This window comes from Halichoerus grypus, chromosome 13, assembly GCF_964656455.1.
Source record: "Halichoerus grypus chromosome 13, mHalGry1.hap1.1, whole genome shotgun sequence".
In the NCBI taxonomy this organism is placed as follows: domain Eukaryota; kingdom Metazoa; phylum Chordata; class Mammalia; order Carnivora; family Phocidae; genus Halichoerus; species Halichoerus grypus.
The window spans coordinates 12,821,551-12,839,352 of record NC_135724.1 but is presented as its reverse complement, the minus strand read 5'-3'; the positions used below and the strand labels follow the sequence as shown (position 1 = coordinate 12,839,352).

Sequence of the window (17,802 nt, the reverse complement as noted above, 5' to 3'; positions counted from 1 at the left end):
TCCCTCCCGAGGTTCTGGGACACCCTCTTTTACTATTGACAGTGGTGGTAGCTGACAGTAGCTCTTCTTTCCCATCAGGGCACTGGAGGATGGGGCTGACTTTACTCTCTAATAACAAAGATAAAGTAGCTGTGCGTGCTATTCTAGTGATCCTTTATAAGCTCATGCTTCATAAGCCACCTTGGCCTACTTCACAGAATATCCCAGTAGTCCCCGGGCACAGTGGGTTTAACTGTGGAACAATGGAGAGACTTGAAGCAACAGTGATGGGTGGAGAAAAAAAAGAGTTGTATCTTGGCGTCTACTTCTCACTTTAATCATCCTGAAGAGACAGTGAATGGAACCAGTCCAGTGAATGCTGGGTCCTTCGACACGAACCTGGCCTGTGCTGTGCAGGAGCACGGAGGTATCGCGTGGACCAAACGCCTTGGGCATGACCATAGCCGAGCTGCATGGCACTCATTTGGCTTGGCCTCCATCTGTTAAAAAGACTCAGAATGAGTGCCCATTCCCAGGTTGCAGTCATAGAACCTTAGAGTCCTCTTGAAGGGATGGGAACTGAGCTGATGGTCATCATTTAGAGTCAAAGCAGGGAATACTTCTCACAGATGGGCCTTCAGAAGCACCAGTATGGGTGCTGAGCTAGGAAAGGAGGACTTGGAGAGACAGCAATTAAATCAGCCCCTGAGAGCACAGCTGGGAGGGGCGCTAGAGTCAGGATCCTGAGCCTCTTTGTAGGATGGAGCCAAGAGCTTTTTAGGGCACCCAGCTGGGATGGGGAGAGCACAGCTATTTTCACTCTTCAAAGAGCTAATGTTGTATGTCAATTTTATCTCAGTAAAAAAAATATGGGTAAGGGACCTGGATAGACATTTCTCCAAAGAAGACATCCAAATGGCCAACAGGTACATGAAAAGATATTCAATATCACTAATTATCAGGGAAATGCAAATCAAAACCACAATGAGGTATCACCTCACACTTGTTAGGAAAAGAAAAGAAGAACAAGTGTTGGCAAGGATGTAAATAAAAAGGAACCCTTATGCATTGTCAGTGAGAATGTAAATTGGTTCAGCCATTACTGACCACAGTACGGAGGTTCTTCAGAAAATTAAAAATGGACTACTATATGATCCAGCAGTCTCGTTTCTGAGTACATATCCAGTGAAAATGAAATCAGTATATGGAAGAGATTTCTGCACTCCCATGTTTATTGCAACATTATTCACAATAGCCAAGACAGGAAAACAACCCAACTGTCCATCACTTAGAACCATGAAACTATTCAATATTACACCATGCTGGAGAAGACATGTCCATACACGTCTGTCTAATCACATAGGATGTACAGCACGAAGAGTGACCCCTAATGTAAACTATGGATTTTAGTTAATAACAATGTATCTAAGTAATTACCAATTTAACTAATAATAATAGTAAATGTATTGGCTCATTGGTTACGGTAACAAATGTATGACATTAATGCCAGATGTTAATAATGGGGAATTTGGGAGGGGCCCCAAAGGAGGTAGGTGGGAAGTCTTTTTGCTCAATTTTTCTATAAACCTAAAACCGCTCCAAGAAAGTTAAAGACTAGTAATTTTTTTTAAAAAAGGAAGTAGGGAGGAAAATCTCCTTTAGCTGGATTTCAAAAACAAAGAAGTCTTTACTTTTTTCTTAGATGTTTTCTGATAGTCTTTTTTTTTTCATTTCTGTCAGTTTTATTCCCTTTCATACTTAAAAGCTCCTCTGAGTTTGTCAGTGGTCTTTTTTCCCCTTCTTATTTCAAGAACACTGAGCCTCCAGATGAGTGTTTGGTATATACAATGTCACAGCGACTCATACAGAATTACTGCTTTCCTAACCACGTTCACAACCACACCTCGATGCACAGGGAAGCCTGGTATTTCCCCATGGCCAGTAAATAGCATCAAACCAAAATCTGAGTCATTGTGCATCTGGGGCATAGAACGTCAAACTTTTCTTGGGTCTCTTTGCTCTGAGTGGCCTCCTCCATGTGAAATTGCTGCAAAATTAAAAGGCAAAGTGAGAAAAAATCACCACCTGGATAATGGTCCAGAGAGAGATTTGTCTGTGTATTTACTGGTAAGTATAGCTTTTTCCCTTTACTTCTAAATCTGTCATTTTTTTCTCAGAAATTTTCAGGAGCAGAATGGAATGGCAGAAATGAAGACTTAATGGAGACCACCTTGGAGGGAAATCCCCACCCTCAAACTTCCGTATTGAGGAATCTAGCTCCTTCTCCCTGTGCTGTCCTTGAAGTGCCTGGATTGATGGGGTGACTATAATCCTGGTATGACTGGCTCAGGCGTGGCTTACCTCTGTTGCCCTCGTGTGATAATCAGTAGCTTCCTATTTCACACTCAAAATTGTCCTGGTTTGGATGATTAGTTATATGGCTTTCCCATGTTACTGCTATTATGTCATGGTCTGAGGTCATCCTATCGAGTTAGTTAGCTAAGGCAACAGAGAAAGAGCTGCTGGTAGGAGGCTCCAGTTCTTCCGGTAACAATAACACTGATGCTTGACTAGCTCTCAGTCTTTGCTTTAGTGTCCCATGTTCCTTTGATTCTCTTCCTGAGAGCGCCATCCCTCTTCTTGCTCTGGGGTCTTTCTGGGGGGAGTTACTCCTTATATGTCTTATTTTTTATTTTTTTTTATCTTTTAAGAAACAACAGTTTATTGAAGTAAAATTAACACACCATAGAATTCACTCATTTCAAGCGTACAATTCAATGATTTTTAGTGAATTTAGAGTTGTGCAACCATCACCACAATCTAGTTTGAGAATATTTTCCATTCGCCCCTAAAAGAAACCTCATGCACATTTGCAGCCATTCCCTGTTATTTTTTTTTGTAGTTTTTAATTTTATTATGTTGTGTTAGTCACCATACAATACATCATTAGTTTTTGATGTAGTGATCCATGATCCATTGTTTTCGTATAACACCCAGTGCTCCATGTAGTACGTGCCCTCCTTAATACCCATCACTGGGCTAACCCATCCCCCTACCTCCCTCCCCTCTAGAACCCTGTTTGTTTCTCAGAATCCATAGTCTCTCATGGTTCATCTCTCCCTCCAATTCCCCCCCCTTCATTTTTCCCTTCCTTCTCCTAATGTCCTCCATGCTATTCCTTATGTTCCACAAATAAGTGAAACCATGTGATAATTAACTTCCTCTGTTTGACTTATTTCACTTAGCATAATCTCCTCCAGTCCCATCCATGTTCATGTAAAAGTTGGGTATTCATCCTTTCTGATGGCTGAGTAATATTCCATTGTATATATGGACCACATCTTCTTTATCCATTCATCTGTTGAAGGGCATCTCGGCTCTTTCCACAGTTTGGCTGTTGCGGACATTGCTGCTATGAACATTGGGGTGCATATGGCCCTTCTTCACTACATCTGTGTCTTTGGGGTAAATACCCAGTAGTGCAATTGCTGGGTCATAGGATAGCTCTATTTTTAAATTTTTGAGGCACCTCCACACTGTTTTCCAAAGTGGCTGTACCAACTTGCATTCCCACCAACAGTGTAAGAGGGTTCCCCTTTCTCCACAACCTCTCCAACATTTGTTGTTTCTTTCCCTGTCCATTTTTGCCATTCTAACTGGTGTAAGGTGGTATCTCAGTGTGGTTTTGATTTGGATTTCCCTGATGGCTAATGATGATGAACATTTTTCCATGTGTCTGTTAGCCATTTGTATGTCTTCTTCAGAGAAGTGTCTGTTCATCTCTTCTGCCCACTTTTTGACTTGATTATTTGTTTTTTAGATGTTGAGTTTGAGAAGTTCTTTATAGATCTTGGATACCAGCCCTTCATCTGTAGTGTCATTTGCAAATATCTTCTCCCATTCTGTGGGTTGCCTCTTTGTTTTGTTGACTGTTTCCTTTGCTGTGCAGAAGCTTTTTATCTTGATGAAGTCCCAAAAGTTCATTTTTGCTTTTGTTTCACTAGCTTTTGGAGATGTATCTTGAAAGAAGTTGCCGTGGCCGATGTCAAAGAGGTTACTGCCTATGTTCTCCTCTAGGATTTTGATGGATTCCTGTCTCACATTGAGGTCTTTCATCCACTTTGAGTTTATCTTTGTGTATGGTGTTAGAGAATGGTCGAGTTTCATTCTTCTGCATGTGGCTGTCCAATTTTCCCAGCACCATTTATTGAAGAGACTGTCTTTTTTCCATTGCATGTTTTTTCCTGCTTTGTCAAAGATTATTTGACCATAGAGTTGAGGGTCCATATCTGGGTTCTCTATTCTGTTCCATTGGTCTGTATGTCTCTTTTTGTGCCAGTACCATGCTGTCTTGGTGATCACTGCTTTGTAATATAGCTTGAAATCGGGCAACGTGATGCCCCCAGCTTTGTTTTCCTCTTCAACATTTCCTTGGCAATTCGGGATCTTTTCTGATTCCATACAAATTTTAGGATTGTTTGTTCCAGCACTTTGAAAAATGTCATTGGAATTTTGATCGGGATGGCATTGAAGGTATAGATTGCTCTGGGTAGCATAGACATTTTAACAATGTTTATTCTTCCGATCCATGAGCATGGAATATTTTTCCATCTTTTTGTGTCTTCTTCAATTTCTTTCATGAGTGTTTTGTAGTTCCTAGAGTATAGATCCTTTACCTCTTTGGTTAGGTTTATTCCGAGGTATCTTATGGTTTTTGGTGCTATTGTAAATGGAATTGTTTCTTTAATTTCTCTTTCTACAGTTGCGTTGTTAGTGTATAAGAAAGCAACTGATTTCTGTGCATTGATTTTGTATCCTGCCACATTATTGAATTGCTGGATGAGTTCTAGTAACTTGGGGGTGGAGTCTTTTGGGTTTTCCACATAAAGTATCATGTCGTCTGCGAAAAGAGAGAGTTTGACTTCTTCTTTGCCAATTTGAATACCTTTTATTTCTTTTTGTTGTCTGATTGCTGTTGCTAGGACTTCTAGTACTATGTTGAACAACAGTGGTGAGAGTGGGCACCCTTGACGTGTTCCTGATCTTAAGGGAAAGGCTCTCAGCTTTTCCCCATTGAGGATGATATTCGCTGTGGGTTTTTCATAGATGGATTTTATGAGCTTGAGGAATGTTCCCTCTATCTCTATACTCTGAAGAGTTTTAATCAGGAAAGGATGTTGTATTTTGTCAAATGCTTTTTCTGCATCAATTGAGAGGACCATATGGTTCTTCTCCCTCCTCTTATTAATGTGTTCTATCACACTGATTGATTTGCGAATGTTGAACCACCCTTGCATCCCGGGGACAAATCCCACTTGGTCGTGGTGGATGATCCTTTTAATGTATTGTTGGATCCTATTAGCTAGGATTTTGTTGAGGATTTTGGAATCCATATTCATCAGGGATATCGGTCTGAAATTCTCCTTTTTGATGGGGTCTTTGCCTGGTTTGGGGATTAAGGTAATGCTGGCCTCATAGAATGAGTTTGGAAGTTTTCCTTCTGTTTCTATTTTTTGAAACAGCTTCAGTAGAATAGGTATTATTTCTTCTTTGAATGTTTGGTAGAATTCCCCAGGGAATCCATCAGGCCCTGGACTCTTGTTTTTTGGGAGGTTTTTGATCACTGCTTCAATCTCATTACTGGTTATTGGCCTATTCAGGTTGTCAATTTCTTCCTGTTTCAGTCTTGGCAGCTTATAGGTTTCCAGGAAGGCCTCCATTTCGTCCAGATTGCTCAGTTTATTAGCATATAGTTGTTGATAATAATTTCTAATAATTGTTTCTATTTCCTTGGTGTTAGTCGTGATCTCTCCCCTTTCATTCATAATTTTATTAATTTGGGTCCTTTCTCTCTTCTTTTGGATAAGTCTGGCCAGTGGTTTATCAATCTTGTTAATTCTTTCAAAGAACCAACTTCTAGTTTCGTTGATCTGATCTACTGTGTTTCTGGTTTCTAATTCATTGATTTCTGCTCTAATTTTAATTATTTCTCTTCTAATGCATGGCTTAGGCGTCGTTTGTTGCTTTTTCTCTAGTTCTTTAAGGTGTAGAGTTAGTTGGTGAATTCGGGATTTTTCTGTTTTTTTGAGTGAGGCTTGGATGGCTATGTATTTCCTCCTTAGGACCGCCTTTGCAGTATCCCATAGGTTTTGGACCGATGTGTTTTTGTTCTCATTGATTTCCATGAATTGTTTAAGTTCTTCTTTGATTTCTTGGTTGACCCAAACATTCTTGAGCAGAGTGGTCTTTAGCTTCCAAGTGTTTGAATTTCTGCCAAATTTTTTCTTGTGATTGAGTTCCAGTTTTAGAGCATTGTGGTCTGAGAATATGCAGGGAATAATCTCAATCTTTTGGTATCAGTTGAGACCTGATTTGTGACCCAGTATGTGGTCTATTCTGGAGAAAGTTCCATGTGCGCTCGAGAAGAATGAGTATTCTGTTGTTTTAGGATGGAATGTTCTGTAAATATCTATGAGGTCCATCTGGTCCAATGTATCATTCAAAGCTCTTGTTTCCTTGTTGATTTTCTGCTTAGATGATCTGTCCATTGCTGAGAGTGGAGTATTGAGGTCTCCTACAATTAATGTATTGTTATCAATATGACTCTTTATTTTGGTTAACAGTTGGCTTATGTAGATGGCTGCTCCCATGTTGGGGGCATAGATATTTACAATTGTTAAATCTTCTTGTTGGATAGACCCTTTAAGAATGATATAGTGTCCTTCTGTGTCTCTTATTACAGACTTTAGTTTAAAATCTAATTTTTCTGATATAAGAATTGCTACCCCAGCTTTCTTTTGAGGTTCGCTGGCATGGAAGATAGATCTCCATCCCTTCACTTTCAGTCTGGATGTATCTTTAGGTTCAAAATGAGTCTCTTGTAGACAGCATATGGATGGGTCCTGTCTTTTTATCCAATCTGCAACCCTGTGCCGTTTTATGGGAGCGTTTAGGCCATTCACGTTGAGAGTGATTATTGAAAGATATGAATTAATTGTCATCATGTTGCCTGTGAAGACGTTGTTTTTATAGATTGCCCCTGTAAATTTCTGTTGTAGATCACTCTTGGGGTCTTTCGCCTTTTATAGAACCCCCCTTAATATTTCTTGCAGGGCCGGCTTAGTGGTCACATATTCTTTCAACTTCTGCCGGTCGTGGAAGCTCTGCATCTCTCCATCCATTCTAAATGAAAGCCTTGCTGGATAAAGTATTCTTGGCTGCATGTTCTTCTCATTTAGTACCCTGAATATGTCTTGCCAGGCCTTTCTGGCTTGCCAGGTCTCTGTGGATAGGTCTGACATTATTCTGATGTTCCTCCCTCTGTACGTAAGGACTCTCTTCCCCCTAACTGCCCGTAAGATGGTTTCTTGGTTCTAAGATTTGCGAGTTTTACTATTACATGCCGGGGTGTTGGCCTGTTTTCCTTGATCTTGGGAGGGGTCCTCTCTGCCTCTAGGACGCGAATGTTTGTTTCATTCCCCACATTAGGGAAGTTCTCAGCTACGATTTGCTCAAATACATCTTCTAGTCCTCTCTCTCTCTCTCCACTCCCTCCGGGATTCCAATTATTCTGACACTGGAACTCCTCATGGTGTCACTTATTTCTCTGATTCTATTTTCATGGATTCTGAGTTGTTTTTCCCTGGCCGCCTCTTTTCCCTTTTTATCTATTATACTGTCTTCCAGATCGCTTATTCTCTCTTCTGTCTCAGTTACCCTAGCTGTTAGATTATCTAGATTGGATTGGATCTCATTGATAGCATTTTTAAGTTCTGTCAATTCACCTTTTATTTCTGCCCTTAGAGACTCTGTGTTGCCATTAATTGATTTCTCCATTCTAGCCGTTGTCTTCACAATTGCTAGCCTGAATTCGATCTCTGACATCTTGGTTATGTCTGCATCCATTTGTAAATCTGCAGCATAAGTCATAATCTCTGAGTCTTTTCTGTTTTGGGGGCTCCTCCTCCTAGTCATTCTGTTGATGGGTGTTTGAGGGAATGTATAGAGTCCAAATTATTGACCAGAACCCAAGCAAGATGCACCTGTTTTCTTGGGACCTTAGGGTTGCTGGCCTCTTGTTTTCCCAGCCTGTCTTCTGCGGGAGGGGCCTGCTGCGCTGTTTCTCAGGCAACCCTGTTTGGGCAGAGTTGCCCTGCGCCCCTGTGGCGGGGGATGGGCTCAGTGGGAATCAGTCTTTGGGGCTTTTGTTCTCTGGCGCCTTTCCCTGGCGGCTTTCCGCATCTCTTCCGCGAGTCAGAGCAGAAGAGACCGTTTCCAACCCTCTGCCTCAGAGCGGAGAGACCGCAGTCTGTTCTTCAGTGAGCTCTCCAGGCCACACCATCTCCGCTTCTGTCCGTGCTGCTATAAACTGCAGCGGCCTGGGTTGTGCGCCCCTCCGCAGTGCTCCCAGTCCTGCCTCCAGGTCGGGGCACGTCTCTGCCCTCTGTGCTTCTAAAACCGCCAGCGGCTCCCAGTTCGCGCGCGTGCAACTCCGCCGCTTGGGGTTTCCACCCCGGGGACTGCAGTTCACCGGCGGGACCCCGGCGCACCGGGTTTCCGTCTGGGAGGCTGCAGTTCGTGTGCGCGCGACCGTCGCTCTGGTTTCTGTCCGGGGGGGCTGCGGTTCGCGTGTGCGCGACCCCACCGCTCTGGGTTTCCACCCCGGGGGCTGCCCTAAAGTTCTTTCCCGACGCTAACGGTCTGGTCTGCGAGTCTGTGCCCCGTCCGCAGCGCGCGAGGTTGTCACTCACCGGCGGTGTAGGATCCCCACGGCCAGGCACCCTCCCGCCGCCGTTTATCCTCCGATATCTGCCCGCGGAATCACAGCTCCCTGCTTCGTACCTCACAACCAACTGCCTGCGATATTGTGTTTGTAGAGATCCAGATCTTCTTTACATCTCAGGCTGGTTTCGTGGGTGCTCAGAGTGGTCTGGTAGGTATCCAGCTCAGTTCTGGGACCAGTTGAAATAGGGTCCCCTACTCCTCTGCCATCTTTCCCCCCTCCTTATATGTCTTATTCTGGGAGAAGCTTCTCCTTTTATTTCTTTCCATTGGTGGCACTTGTTTCTTCTTTGTGTCAGTAGAGAAAGCAGAGCTCAATGGGGGCACCCAGCCTACCCTCAACCAGACCCAAAAAGGCACATATACCTCCAGCCAACACCAGATTTGCTGCCCAAGAGTGAGTCACTTTAAAAGATTTTTGTCATTTCATTATTCATTGATACTTGGTTCATTTCTTGAAGAAATATTTCTTGAGCATCTACTAAGTTCTAGGCCCCATGTTAAACCGTATGTATATATAACGAATACCAAAAGAGTCTCAATACTTGTCTTCATGAACAGAGAAGACAGACTTCAGAACAATAATGACACCTGGGTGCTGGGCACTGTGAGAAGGCTGTTACAGGCAAGGACAAGTGATGAAGATGGAGTTATGGGTGGGGGTCTCCAAGTGGGGAGCCCTGTAGCCATTTCAGGGAATGAGGACTTTCTTCTGAGGAAAATGACTTGATCAGATTAGCATTCTGGAAACATCACTTGGGCTTCCAAATGGCCATCTTTATAGTGGGAAAGATGCATTACAAGCTACATAAAATACATCACAAAGGAGCATTTTCCATGTTAATAATCATTTTGGCAGAACTAGGAGAGTTTAGAGGTGTAGACACAATGACTGCTCATGGTTTATTTTGGTTATATGTAGATAGCATCTTTGACAATTTAGGTGTGATAGTGAAGGCGCCATTGAGATGCTAAACTGGGTGATGGAATTGTCCAGTAATGTGGACGTGAGTCAGAGTCACCCACCCACAAAAGCTCTGAGATGTCCATGCCAAGAATTCCCCGGTCTAGTCCCCAAGCATCTTTGACTATCAACGTGGAAAAGACTGTGTGTTAAGAGGTAATAAGGTTGTTGGCTGACATTTACCAGACTGGGATTTGGCAGGGTTTCCAGGTTCTACATGTGATCTATGGAATTTTTTTTTTTTTAAATACTCCTTTCTGTTAATGAAATCTTTGTAAGGTCTTGTAGAGCGTACACTGGGCTAACAGACTCTTTCTGCATTTGATCTCACTGGTTGTTGTGGGTCCTTCAGAATCCCGCCCCTTGCTTCCATAGTGCCCCAAATCCTCTCTGAGATTCCCCACTATTCCCTTCCTTGTGGTTGGATCAGTGTGGAATCTGCTCCCCTCTTTGGTGCCCCAGAAGCCACCTGTGATGTCACCAACAGGTCCGCGAAAGTGCTACCCTCTGTTGGTGTTATGTCCAGAACTGCATTGGATCAAGTGTCCTTGAGTTCCTGGATCTGCTACTTCTGCCCCAGTGGGCTCAAGAATTTGGTGTGAGGAGACAATGCAGTGCTTGCAGTGGAAGCTGGGGTCGGAAAACTCTTGCTACCTGTCTGCTGTATCCCGTCATCATTCCCAAGCAGAGCTGTGTTGCTCTCCCAGTCTTGTTCAAGGATGATGCAGAGGCTATTTGAACTGTCCCATGAAGCTTTTCTGCCCTGGGGCTCAGACTCAGGTATGAGGGAACATGACCTGAGCACACAGGTGGGCTGCTTGTACAATTGCCCTTTATTTCAGAACCTGAGCCACCGTCCTTGGGTCATGGACACCCCAACTCTCCTCCTGAACATGAATTCTTTCCAGGATGCTCCCTGGTTCCTCATGCAGATAGGCTCCAGTGGGCTCCCTCATCACTTCTTCGTACATGTCCATGCCACCCAAATTCCTGTGTGGGCCACAGGTCCATCTGGGACCCTGGCCACGTTCCTAGTCTTCACTTCCAGATGTCATCCTCCAAACTTCTAACTTGCAACCTCATGACACACTCGCAATCCCTCTTCTCTATTTTGCTTTTCTCCTTAGCACTTACCACTCTCATATATTTTATTTATTTTGTTTATTGACAGTCTCTCTCCTCTAGTATGTGAACGTCATAAGGGCCGTTTTTTTTTTTTTAATCTTTTTTGGTTGTCTCAGTGCCAATAAGGCCTAGAGCATAATAGTTGCTCAATAGATATCAGTTGAATCAGTTAAGGAATTAATTCCTTAAATACTTCAATGTTCTGAGTGTCTACTATGTTCAGCATTCATTGGTCTGAGTGATAATATGCTAGATGGGGACTAATGCCGTGAACTTGGCCCAGAGCTCATCTGACAATTCTAATAGGATTGTTCTATAGTTAAATGAAGGTGACCCCAGGCTACAATGTGGAAAAACGTTTTGTTTCTGCATTCACAGTCTCTTCTGATAAAGAAGATGAAAGAGCCTATATACTCCCACATCAGATGGTTTAAGATACACCTCGTGTTGAGCTGGTTTCCCCAGAACATCTAAGCCACAGTTTAGGAGAGTCAGTGACCACTTAGGTCAGCTGACCCACTGCAATGATGCTCACAAGTGGAAGAGAAAGTCCAACCTGTCTAACTGAGTTCGAGGTGTTGATACATTGGGAGCTGAACAGTTTAGTGGTTGCCAGCTTGTTAGGATACCACTCAGATTAACTAAAATTGTTAAGGATGGTCAAGAGTCTTTTGGCATCTCCAAAACGAAGTGTCATCGTGTTATATAATGTAACCAGATTTTCCAATTACAGCTAAATTTTATTCAGCTTTTACACTAAGTTACAACCTCTTTGTTAACCAGTGTGTCTTGGGTTCTTCCTGATGGGTGAGACAATAACATGAGATGCATATAGAACATAATCTGTGCTTGTGGGAGACCATGATGACAACAATGGCAATGAGAACTAACATTTATTGAGGCATTACTATATGCCAGGCACCATTTTAAGTATTTTACCAGTTTGATCTCCACAAGTGTATGTGATGACACTCGGTCACTTGGCCTGAGACTTAGAGAATGTCAGTAACCTGCCTAAAGTCCCACTGTTGGTAGTATAGCCAAGATTTGAGCCCAAGCAGCTTGACTTCAGAGTCTGTGTTCTGTCCTCTGCACCGTTGTTATAACGGTACTTGGTACTTTTGTGAAAGTTGGAGGAAGGGTTAGATTGGCAATTTAGAGGCCTGGGTTCTACCTCTGCTTCTGCCACAGCTCCTCTTGAACTGGGTAATCCCTAAACACTGAGCTGACTGACATTTGCTTAAGGGCTGTAGATGTGTTGCTGCAGCTCTCCATCCCATCACTAGATGGCAGACATGGTGGTGGGAGGGAGCGGAGGGTGTGGTAGATGTACAGCATTTAATTTGTAAATCTTGTCTTGTATCCTACTGGTAAAGTAGTTTATGGGCTATTTCAGTCAGGCAATATAAGTATTTATTACATTTATACTCATTAAATTTCTGTCAGTTTGTATTTAATAGTTCCATTTGTCCTATTTGTTCAGTGTATACAGTAGCTACAAAAGGAATATAAATCAGATAGTAGGGAATTTGGCTGCCTTATTCATGACAATGACTACAAGAGTATCTGGCCTATAATCAGGACTCAACAATATTTGAGATTTTCTTTTCTTTTTTTCATGTTGTAAGGATTTCATTTTCCTTTTTGTTTTGAACAAATGTTAGCGTTATAGAAAAGTTGCAAACATATTACAAAGATTTGCCTTATATCCCTCACTCCATTTCCCATAATGTTAACATTTTACATTACCTTAGTAGAGAGATCACGAATAAAAAATTGACATCGGTACAGGCTTATTGACTAAACTACAAACCTTATTTGAATTTTACCCATTTTTTCCACTAATGTCCTTTTTCTGTTCTGGGACCATACTCTTCAGGGTTTCACCTTGCATTTAGTTATTATTTTTTCTTAGGTCTCCTCCAGTCTGTGAAAGTTCCTTGGTTTTTCTTGGTGTTTTGTGACCTTGACAGTTTTTATTGATCCATTAATTTACAGAATGTCCATTAGTTTGGATCTGTCCAATGTATTCTCCTAATTGGAGTGAGATGATGTATTTTGGGCAAGAAAACCAGAAGAATGATGCTGTGTCCTTGTCTGTGCACCACATCTGGGTGTTCATGATACTGATATGTCTTACTGCTGGTGACGTTTACCTCGATCACTTGGATAATGTGATGATTGCTAGGTTTCTCCATTGTAAAGTTACTTTTTTATACCATTGTAGTTAATAAATACCTTTGAGGAGAGTTTTTGAAGACAATGCAAATCTTGTATCCCCTCAAGCTTTGCCCACAAAGTTTAGTGTTTTTTCTGCTCTCCATTACTCACTCTGTTATCCATTTGGCCAAATCGTTATACTCTTGGCCTTATTTTTCATTCTTATATGACTCCGTAGTACTTACAATGGAGTGTGGATAAGAGACAGTGGAATATGCATATACTGTACATCTACTACTTATTGACTGGTTCAGATAAAGTTTTTTTTACTGATATATAATTAAATTATTAAATTCCCCAACTGGACCTCTCTAGACCCCACTTTGGATATTTTTAAAGTGAGAAACTATGCTCTGAAAAAAATACTGGAAGCAAATTTCAACAGTAATTAATGGAATAGGATCTACCCTCTTAAATCCATTGAAAATGTAAAGAGACATTGTATTTATAAAAATTTATCCAGTGGTAGAAACATTAGAAATTATAGGTAATCATAAAGAAAAAAAACTCATTAATTCTTCCCTTAACTCTAACCTTTGTTAAGATTATGCCAATATCCTTCAGAATTTTCATATATATATATTTAAATTTCTATTTTAAAAAGGATCATATTGCATATGTCATGTTAAACTTAATTTGTGTACTTACTATGTTAAGTAATTCTTTTTTTAAAGATTTTATTTATTTGACAGGGAGAGACACAGTGAGAGAGGGAACACAAGCAGGGGAAGTGGGGGAGGGAGAAGCAGGCTTCCCACTGAGCAGGGAGCCTGATGCGGGGCTCGATCCCAGGACCCTGGGATCATGACCTGAGCCGAAGGCAGACGCTTAACGACTGAGCCACCCAGGTGCCCCTATGTTAAATAATTCTTAAGAACAGCACAGTATTCATTTACAGGATATAGCAGGATTTATATAAATAATTCCTTCTTATTGTATATTTTCAGTTGGCTTACTTTTTAAATTTTAAATGTATCAGATTATAATTGGAGATAATATTTGAGGGTTACTTGTCCCCTTGATGTCTTATATCCATCTTCTAGGCTTTCTTTGTATACTGCCTTCATGAGGAAAGAGTATGCTATTGGGCAGTGCTGAGGTTCCTCAATGGATTTTCTAGATAATAGCCTTGAAAGTCAAGCTTTTGTTTGCATATACCTGAATTTGGGAGATAAGATTCTTTAAATTTCCAAGATTTGGCACAAAAAATGCAGGGTGCAAACTACGAGAGAAGCTGAATTTGCAGTTAATTTCACACGTGTACACATTTCTGTTGCGTATGTATATAGGGCTGGAACAGCTTATGCACAGACTTATAATCAGTTTTAGTAGTTTTTCCACTTTATACTACCACTAGCAATGTCTGAGAAGTTCCTGTTCAAATCTTTTGCACATTTTTCTACTGGATTGTCTTTCCTTTTATTACTGATTTGTAGAACTACTTTATTATTTGCATAACATTTGAATGGGAGGAGATGAGGAAAAGGGATGTACTTATACTTAAGTCTAGCCTTGGCAATGTGTCTAATTTTCCTGTATCCAAAGGGTGTGTGTGTGTGTGTGTGTGTGTGTGTGTGTGTGTGTGTTTGTGTGGTGAGGGGATGCATGGGATGTTGTTTCTATAAAGGACTAGTGACCTTCAGATAGCTTATTATGTTATGCCATGCTGCCCACCATTCTTACCCTTTCTACCCTGGCAGTTAATCCATGGGCCAGGGCATCCAGTAAGATGGAGACTGAGTATCCCCAACCCAGATAAATGGAAATAGAGAATAGAAGTGGTTCTATACATTAGTGATACTGGCTGGTTTTATTTAACATGAACAGGGAAGTCTCCTTATTTCAGCACACAGACACTACATCTCTGTGCTCCACTGTCACAGGCCATGGCTGTATTTAACAAGGGCAAAGTGACAATAATTTTGTGACGTAGATAAGATTTTCATTTACATACAGATCATGATGAAATGCAAAATGAAAAGTCTTTTTCCAAAAGATAATTTAGGAGATGTCCAGGTGTGTATGAAGGGTGTTTATAGTCATGGCGAACCAAAATACTACTTGGACCACAATTAATTAAGTACATATTTTTCAAGTGCTTACCGGATTTCTTACAGTATATTAAATCTTTGGGATTTTAAGGCAGTATGGCTTGCTTTCTGTGCTCAGGAAAATGTCTTGTAGGAGTGACTTAGAAGTGACAATACAAAATTATGTATAAAAAGTGGAAATTTAGTAAAGTATATGATGAAAGCATATTATCAAGAAAGAAAGAAATCAATATGGGCTTGTGATAATATGGAAGATGGTGAAAATGGGGGATTTGAGGTGGACTTTGAGTAATAGGTAATATGTAAATAGAAGAATCTTATAGGATCAGCTCTCATACATCCTGGATTTTCCAGGGCTGTCTCAGTAGGTTATTACAATAATAACTACATTTATTAAATGCCTGCTATCTACTAAGTCCTTTGTATATGCTACTTATAATCCTCTCAACCACAAATTTCCTGAAATTCTCCCCATTTTTCAAACAAGCAAAGCAAGACATACAGAGCTTGCCAAAGGTCAGGTGGGTACAAAGTGAGGAGCTGGAATTTCCAGTACACCACACCCTTCTCTATTCTGCCACCAGAAGCGCACTTCCCAGAAGACATATCCTGATAATTGGTTCCGAATATATGGTCTCTGCTGTGTATTGCGTTGTTAGCATTTCTCCAGAGTTGCATGTTGCCTTCTATTATTGGCAAAAACCGTTCATGTGTTGCAAGCTTATCCTGAGATCTGGGACTTGAGTTACTTCATCTTCAGGGACAGCATTTGAACTCTACATAACGACTGTCATGGGAATGGCTGAAGCCCAGGCATTCGGTCAGTCCTGGGCAGAGGACAGGATTGTCTAAGTTTTGCACCTGGTGCTTGGCCCCTCTTGGCTCTGTCTCACCCTCTCACCCTCCCTGTGTTCTATTCTGCTGGCTCTGATTCTTGGCTCTTAACTGATAACCTGCTCTAGGTCCAAGTACACACAGTTTAGATGGGAATGTGAAAGGAGAGTCTTCAGAATGTTTTCTTTCTGTGGTTGGTTTAGTTTACTTGCTCATGATTGAATGTGGTAGGTTGAATGACAGACACCAAGGCGCTGAGCAGGGGGCGCCCTGTGCCTTCCTGAGTTGGACAGGGAAGCCTATTTGGTGTGCCTCGGTGGTGTCCCTTCCATGATTTTCTTCGGAGAGCAGTCTGGGAGAGGGGAGGGGCTTCTTGCACTGCTGTCACCACTGCTGCTGTTGTCGCTAGGCCTTCCCTCAAGGGCTGAGCCAGTGGGGATTCTGGGGAACTTTCCCTGGACCTTGGCAGAGATGAGGAGGGAGGAGGCAGGAAGAACCTGAGCCAGCAGTGCAGGTGGCAGATCTGCAGTGGGAGGAGGTAAGTGGCATTCTTATGCATGCGGGGTTATTATAGAGTATTCTCAGACACCCTAAAACGATGGGCAATGCCAGTGGCTGTCTATGTGAGCATTCATCTGCCTTCAGAGTAGCAGCTTTGCCTCCAGCATCTGGGCTTCTGGCAGTCAGACAATGCCTTGCTTGGTAAAACCAGAGTCTCCTGCGCTTCCCCGAGGCATCATAAACTCCCCTATTCACTCTCTATTCTCTACAGGGTTGTAGAGTGATTTTAAGATTAGAATGACGGTGGATGGCAGCCTCTATCACATTGGCCAACTTATTAGATATAAGAAAATCAGCATTGTTCTTTGCTGTATGTGAAAAATGCCTACCAACTGCTGAATAAATCCAAGCTTATAAGAGATAATTTATACACCGAACATACTTAATGCTTACATCCAGGCTTCCTATCCCCTGGGCGTAAAAACAGTACTAAATAAATGTGTGAATGAATGAATGGATATTTACAAGCTAGTCTTTTCTACCTTTTTGTTTGTTTGTTTGTTTAACAGCAAATGATCTAAAACCCTGATGACAAGTTGCATGTCAGCTCCCAGATCCAAAACAAAAGCTAGAAACAATAATACAGGATGATAAAAATACCCCCTCCAAATCTTCTAGGTGTTAGACACTCCCTGTTGGTGATATTTTCATTATTATCAATGATATTTGGCAACTTTAGCAACAATGGGGAGAGGCTTGAGCTTGATGTTGTTGTTTTTAGGAATGTTAGGTGCTTTGGCGTACTTGATAAACTTAATTCAGAATCAAAAGTTCCCCTGCCCCCGAAAAAAAAATCCAAAGCTGGGTGCTGCTGAGCTTTAGAATATCTCTGTGGTTTATGGGGCGCCTGGGTGGCTCAGTCATTAAGCGTCTGCCTTTGGCTCAGGTCATGGTCCCAGGGTCCTGGGATCGAGCCCCACATCGGGCTCCCTGCTCGGCGGGAAGCCTGCTTCTCCCTCTCACACTCCCCCTGCTTGTGTTCCCTCTCTCGCTGTCTCTCTCTCTGTCAAATAAATAAATTAAAAAAATCTTAAAAAAAATGTTAGACTATCTCTGTGGTTTAAATGTTGTGTTCAACAGTAATGTGTAGCCTGGACATCTCTGCTCGTATTTTTGCTCATAAAGATAAACTAGAGTGTGGGCTTCCCATGGGGCCCCCTATTAGGCATGACACAGAGGAGAGGGAGGAAAAGGACTGTTTATATTTGTTAGGCCCTAACCTTGCATTTAATCACAGTTGTAGCTGGAAGATTTTGATCCAAAGTCTGTGGTAGGGTTTCCAATACT

The 17,802-nt window shown here is 41.8% G+C and overlaps 1 protein-coding gene across 1 annotated transcript in view; it reads left to right on the top strand.

The window, feature by feature from the left end:
* The first annotated feature begins 16,246 nt into the window (after window positions 1-16,246).
* Window positions 16,247-17,802, top strand: part of SERPINB7 (serpin family B member 7) — a 55,530-nt gene continuing 53,974 nt past the window's right edge. Inside the window, exon 1 of the mRNA XM_078060196.1 lies at window positions 16,247-16,492. The gene's annotated coding sequence lies outside the window, so the exon portion shown is untranslated. The remainder of the gene's footprint in view (window positions 16,493-17,802) is intronic.